Source organism: Rutilus rutilus (genome assembly GCF_951802725.1).
Source record: "Rutilus rutilus genome assembly, chromosome: 11".
Classification (NCBI taxonomy): domain Eukaryota; kingdom Metazoa; phylum Chordata; class Actinopteri; order Cypriniformes; family Leuciscidae; genus Rutilus; species Rutilus rutilus.
This window is the reverse complement of record NC_140216.1, coordinates 29,393,096-29,400,317: the sequence shown is the minus strand read 5'-3', so window position 1 is coordinate 29,400,317 and position 7,222 is coordinate 29,393,096. Positions and strand designations below refer to the sequence as shown.

Genomic DNA, 7,222 nt, shown 5'->3' with positions numbered 1-7,222 from the left:
TCAAATACAAAAATATAATTTTATTATTATTAATTTCTCTTCTTTTACTTTTTATAAAAATGTACAACCAATGGAGCCATACACACCAGAGTCACTCCAAAAATTCAAGATTTCACAACAAACATATAATACGAATTTCACAGCAAATAGAATGTAATTGACACCAAATCAAATCACAAACACACAATATACTCTAATCACAATATACACACACACACACACACACACACACACACACACACACACACACACACGAAGTGAAACTAGGGCTGAAACTTACCAGTGGGAGGCTAGTGGCCCGAGCAATGAACATCCATAACACAACACCCCACTCACACGTGATAAATTTCACACACACGCACCACAAGGGAAATGATCACATTTGGTGAACGCACCGCCACTGCACACACCAAGGGACCCACCACCACAAGGGGCACCGCTCCCACTGGCGGTCTTCAGCACCTAGACAAAAGACAAACACGTGAAAATCAACCAAAACTACACACAACAATTGCAAAACACTGTTAAACCCAAGATGGTACTAGAGTTAAAGATATAGGTAGCAATTAAATCACAAATCAAAATACAAATTAAACAAACAAAATATCATAGCCCATCCAGCACAATGGGGCAAAAATGCCCTCTGGCTTAACGATCTTTGGTCGGGGTAGACAAAGCAAAACAAATAAATAATCAACCCAAATAAATCAGAATAATGCTCTTGTATATCAGCAGCAGACAAAAGCCTCCATACAAGAGTTTAAATAAACAAACAAAACAACACTGAGCCTATAAAATATAGACCAAAATAATTACAGTTAGTGGTGTCAGTCCATCCAACACTCCACACTTAAACCATGAAACTGGCCATATGATGCTGAATGAAACCAATTCACGGTATAACAGGAGGAACGAGATCACCAGGAAGCTGCCGATTAACGTGAGCCAACCACGGTTCCACTTATTCTAGGTCCCGGGTGAAAAGGCAGCCGCAGTTGTTGACATGAGCATATTATATCCGCAAACAAATCGTGACATTAAAACGTAAGCAAAGCAGCAGGCGTTCGGCGCTGATGTCGCCCACTGGCCGCTACACCCCGGCTATAAAGCCTTCCCTGAAATACAAAAAATGTCTACTTATAAACGCATCTCACCGTAACATTCATCTATTAATTATCGTAGTCACATACCTTTGCTAAACAGCATCCAGTCACGGCCCCAGGCTCTGATCACCAATAACCGGGCACAACTTTAGCTGCTAACAGGGCTACTACAGCAACGGGGATTCTAAAATTAAAACATTCCCTATAAGCCCCAGTCTTAAAGTTAAAAGAGTGGAAACAAAGAACCAGAGCTTTTCCTACCTGTAACGCTAGGATAGAATAGATGACCAAGGCAGACCAAGACAGACATCAGACGGATAGGCCGGCAGGTAGACAGGACAACAGTCGCATGTCAATGACGTAGCTTGTCAAACGAAAGGTCCCGATTTATATAGGGACTCGACCATCGCGGTTGGCTTACTGTTCACTGCCCAGCGCCACTCACAGCACTGCAAATGAATTGCCATTTGGCCAGACAGCTGTAGCCTGCTACATATGCAATTTTAATAAAGTTGAATTAACGAAACCTTCTGTCATTTTTACTCTTTAAAGTGTAGGCTACACTTGCAGGTGTTGATAGCCCCATTAAATAATATAGATAAACAATAAATGATAAAAAGTATATAATTATCTAACAAAATACACCATATAAAAATATTGTCAGAACGTCATCTCTCAGTTGCTGAATGTCGCGCAACAACGTTGCTACAGCCCTGTCACGTCTTACAATTCTACGTTGTTACAATGTTGCGAGCACGTATACAGCGACGTTGCCATAGCAGAAATGCAACGTGCCAGAGACGTTGCCACAACGTAAATGTGTTTGCTGGGTACTTTCTTCCTGAAAGAGCAACACGAGTGAAGATCGCGTCTTTTTCAGGATGACGTTTCACTCGTGTGTTTCTGGATGCGATCGTTTCCTGTCCTCATTTGACGGCCACGTTCGTTGTTTCACATGCCGAATCAGTGTGTGAGACTACGTTCGTGGGTGGTTCATGTTCTCTCAGGAGTGCATGACCACGTCGGCACGTTGTTCGTCTCCCCTTTTTAAAGGCTCGAGCCGCTCAGCGTGCTGTGTGCGGTCGAGTGCCGGTTGACAGCGCGGGTTGTCACGGCATCCCAGCGCGCGTCATTCGGCGCTCAAGATGCGCGCTCAAGATCAAGACTCGCGTGCCTCTATGAGGCGAGTCCCTTTGCTTATTTCCCGATCTAGTTTCTCTTCTGGTGCACCAGAAGAGGGCTACTTTGGCGAATAACACTGGTGATCTGAGGGTTACAGTGAGCACGAACCACTCCTCTAGCGCATCGCAAACATGAGAGCACGACCACGTCGGCACGTTGTTTGTCCTGCCTGAGGGCTTGAACGCTCAGCGTGCCATGTGTCATCGAGGCGATGGCCACGTTCACTGTCTTGCATGCCTGGTTGATGGCCATGATCGCTGTTTCACATGCCTAATCAGTGTGTCGAGACTGCGTTCATGAGTGCACCACGTCGGCACGTTGTTCGTATCCCCTTTCTCGTAAAGGCTTGAGCCGCTCAGCGTGCCATGTGCCGTTGAGGCTTTGAATGGGATTTCGGTCCTTCTCATGAGGGACCAAGCATTTCATTCGGGGCCCCATGGGAGGACAGATGTCGATCGCTACATCGGAGAGAGGGCTGTTATACTCTGAAAATGATGCTGAGTTCCTACTGTAATGGTGTGTTCTCGTGCTGAAGATTCAGACTTGACAGCCACACTTCCTGGGTTTAAAGTGCCTGGATGCGGGTGAAAAATGTTGGCAGTATGGAAGCATTTTGGTGCCAATATGGCAAGCCAAACATGCCTAAATCTGCAGAAGTTTTTCCTCTCTCACTACCCCTGCACATTCAGTGCACGTGGGTAGTTCTGATTTGGGGTGGAGCTGCGCTTAGTGACTGACCGTGATTAGTCACAGCGCTGGCCCTCGGTCAGAAGATGTCCACACTGGTGTTCCAGAAGCGCCTCAAAACCAGCCCGCTCGGAGTTTGTTTCCCCCCAGCAAAGGGAAGGGAAACGACCCTGAGAGGAGCGACCCGAAGTATGTGATGTCTGCTCTTCGGGAGTGCGTGTCATCACCACTCCTTCCCCTGGAGGAGGGCCGGGTGGAGAATTTCGTTTCTGTTCCACCGCTGGTTCTTCAGTCAGCGGTACCCAAAGTTTGAGCAGTCCACTTCCTCTGTGTCACTCACGGGCCCCAGTGCTCAGATGACAGTGAGGGCTACGGCCTTGTCACTCTCGTCTCTCGCTGGGCAAGGAGGCGGAAACCAGGACTTGTTGCCCCCGGGCCTCGCTCCTCGTTTCCCCTCACGGTCGAACGGTCGAGACTGGTAGTGCAGCACGACGCTCAGTTGCCTCGTCGCTCCCAGTCTTCCCTGTCCAAGAGGGCCAGAATGTCAGTGTGTGCCGCCACGTTGCCTCGCCACTCTCATTCCCCTCGCCCCAGCGTTCAGATGATAGTGACGCCGCCCCGGCCTTGTCACTCTCGTCTCCCGCTGGGAAAGAAGGGTCAGAAACCTGGATTCGATCCCCCCCCGGGCGTCGTTCCTTGTTTCCCCTCCTTCCTTCGCCTCCGGGCGACGAGCAGTTGAACGCTTCCGTGCCTTCTCTGCCGTCTGCCCCTGTGTGGAAACAGGTTGGTGTTGCACTACACACCCAGACTCCACTTCCAGCCGCTTCAGTGCCTCCGGAGTCGAGTCCCTGTCTTCCACCTCGCTGCCCCACCCCGGGTACGCCGGTGGTCCGGGTCGGTTCACTGGTACGGTTCTTTGAAGCCTGGCTAGCGCTTCCTAGGCCGTCCCGGTGGCTCATCCGTACCATCCGGCTCGGCTAGGCAATTCAGTTTGCTCGCCGGCCTCCCAGGTTCAGGGGCGTCCGCTTCACCCATGTGCGGTCAGTGGATGCCCCTGTCTTGCGGAAAGAGATCAACGTCCTGCTGGCGAAGGACGCGATCGAGCCAGTCCCTCCAGCCGAGATGAGGTCTGGGTTCTACAGCCCTTACTTCATTGTACCCAAGAAAGGCGGTGGGTTACGGCCAATCCTGGACCTGCGAGTTTTGAACCGGGCCCTGCACAAGCTCCCGTTCAAAATGCTCACACAGAAACGCATTTTCAAATGCATCCGTCCCCAGGATTGGTTTGCAGCGATCGACCTGAAGGACGCGTACTTTCATGTCTCGATTCTTCCTCGTCTCAGACCGTTTCTTCGGTTTGCGTTCTAGGGTGGAGCGTATCAGTACAAAGTCCTACCCTTCGGGCTGGCCCTGTCGCCCCGTGTCTTCACGAAAGTCGCGGAGGCGGCCATTGTTCCTATGAGAGAACATGGCATTCGCATTCTGAACTATCTCGAAGACTGGCTTATAATAGCTCACTCGCGAGACCTGTTGTGCGAACACAGGGACATGGTGCTTCAGCATCTCAGCCGGTTGGGGCTTCAGGTCAAATGGGACAAGAGCAAACTCTGGCCCGCGCAGAGGATCTCTTATCTCGGTATGGAGCTGGACTCGGTCAGTCAGACTGTGCGCCTCACGGAGGAGCGCGTCCAGTCAGTGCTCAACTGCCTCAAGTCCTTTCAAGGCAGGTCAGTGGTCCCACTGAAACAGTTTCAGAGGCTCCTGGGGCTTATGGCAGCCGCAGCCGCAGTAACGCCGCTCGTTCTGCTCCATATGAGACCGCTTCAGCGTTGGCTTCACGATCGAGTCCCGAGATGGGCGTGGCAGAGCGGCACATTCCGGGTGAACATCACCCCGCACTGTTGCCAAACCTTCAGTCCTTGGTCGGACCCTGCGTTTCTACGGGCCGGAGTGCCCTTAGTCCAGGTGTCCAGGCATGCTGTGGTGTTCACAGATGCTTCTGCCAACAGCTGGGGGGCCACGTACAGCGGGCATGCAGTTTCGGGTCTGTGGACGGGGCCCCAACTGCATTGGCACATCAACTGCCTAGAGTTGCAAGCAGTACGCCTAGCCTTGTGCCGCCTCAGAGGCTTACTTCGTCACTGGCATGTACTGGTCCGTACGGAAAGCACTGCGACCGTTGCGTACATCAACCGCCAAGGTGGTCTATGCTCCCGTCGTATGTCGCGACTCGCCCGCCATCTCCTCCTTTGGAGTCAGAAGCATCTGAGGTCGCTTCGAGCCATTCATGTCCCGGGTACGCTCAACCGTGCAGCCGACGAGCTCTCACGGCAGCCCCCTCTTCCGGGAGAATGGCGACTCCATCCCCAGGTGGTCCAGCTGATATGGGGAATCTTCGGAGCCGCTCAGATAGATCTGTTTGCCTCTCCGGACACGACCCATTGCCAGTTGTTTTATTCCCTGACCGAAGGAACTCTCGGCACGGACGCACTGGCGCACAGCTGGCCCCAGGGCCTTCGCAAATATGCGTTTCCCCCAGTGAGCCTTCTCGCACAGACTTTGTGCAAGATCAGGGAGGACGAGGAGCAAGTCCTGTTTGTTGCGCCGTATTGGCCCAACCGGACTTGGTTTGCAGAACTCATGCTCCTCGCGAGGGAAGACCCCCGAACTTGCCCGATCAGTGTCGTGCTTTACTTCCTGCAAGATGGGTTGGAGCCGAAGGCTGTCTTCCTCCACCCTCAAAGTGTATGTTGCCGCAATAGCCGCACATCACGATGCAGTAGAAGGTAAGTCCTTGGGAAAGCATGACCTGGTCCTCAGGTTCCTCAGGGGTGCTATGAGATTGAATCCTCCTCAGCACCCCGTACCCTCTTGGGATCTGACTTTAGTGCTCAGAGCACTCCAGAATCCACCTTTTGAGCCTTTGCATGCAGTCGATTTAAATATTTTGTCAAAGAAGCAGCTCTCCTGCTTGCTTTGGCATCCATCAAGAGGGTAGGGGACCTGCAGGCATTTTCGGTCGACGAATTGTGTCTAGAGTTCGCGCCGGATTTCTCTCACGTTGTTCTGAGACCCTGGCCCGGATATGTGCCCAAGGTTCCTACCACTCCGTTTAGAAATCAGGTTGTGAACCTGCAAGCGCTGCCCCCGGAGGAGGCAGACCCAGCCCTGGCTTTGCTCTGTCCTGTTCGCGCTCTGCGCTGTTACATTGACAGGACTCAAAGCTTTAGGACCTCAGACCAGCTCTTGTCTGTTACGGAGGCCAGCAGAAGGGGAAGGCTGTCTCCAAGCAGAGGTTAGCCCACTGGCTAGTGGATGCTATCGTCCGGGCTTATGAGTCCCAGGACGTGCCTTGTCCACCTAGGTTGAGGGCACACTCTACTAGGAGTGTTGCCTCCTCCTGGGCTTTAAGCTCAAGGCGCCTCGTTGACAGATATCTGTAGAGCTGCGGGCTGGGCGACACCCAATACGTTCGCTAGGTTTTATAGCCTTTGTGTGGAACCTGTTTCCTCCCGTGTGCTCGCTTCGGCCAGTAGCGCGAGGAATTAGGGTAGTGTCGGCTTGCTACACCATTCTCGCCCCTGGGGCCAGATACATGCGTTATTCTGCTCCGTTGGTTACCCAACAAACGGTTAACCTCGTGAGTTCCTCCGTCACCCCCCGGCGTCAGGCGAGGCGGATCGCCGGTCGCCAGGCTTGCTACCTCTCTCTTGAGCTGAGTACAAGCTGGGGTCCTATGTTGTGGTCCCTATGGCGACCCCATAGGTGTTTTCCACGTTCGGTTACCCTCCGGGTTAGCCAGTGTCTTCCCCTTGACAGACTCTGTCTGTCGTCTCTGCTGTGTACGCTCCCACCCTACGGGCTGGGACTACCTCAGAGACTGCCATGTGTCACTACCCTACGGGCTAGTGCACATGTGTATTCCTAGTGCCTCCCTTCGGGCAGGTTATGGGCTCCGCAGCGTTCCCTTCTACATCTTGGGCACGCTTTCCCAGTATTATCCAATGTCCACTGAGCGGGTCTTGCGGAACAGCAGTGTGACTCTTCCCAGCTAAGCTTCCGCGCATAAGAGATAAGTTTCAAGAAACTGCTGCTGAAGCTAACCCCCAATTTCCACCAGATGCGGAACGGCTGCGGAACGGCTCCACTGCGTGACAGCTCCGTGTTCCGTCGTCCGTCAATACCCACCAGGTCCGTATTTGTTGCGGAACGGCTGCGTCCATGACTGACTGCTGAAGTCACGAGGACCC

General features: G+C 52.6%; 1 long non-coding RNA gene across 1 annotated transcript; it reads right to left on the bottom strand.

Annotated features, from left to right (window-relative positions):
• On the bottom strand, nucleotides 1–1,490 carry LOC311299151. Its single transcript, XR_014629076.1, has 2 exons — nucleotides 1,365–1,490; nucleotides 1–1,287 (listed from the first exon to the last, which is right to left on the bottom strand). It is a non-coding gene; the product is annotated as an uncharacterized lncRNA (long non-coding RNA).
• Between the last annotated feature and the right edge of the window lie 5,732 nt (nucleotides 1,491–7,222).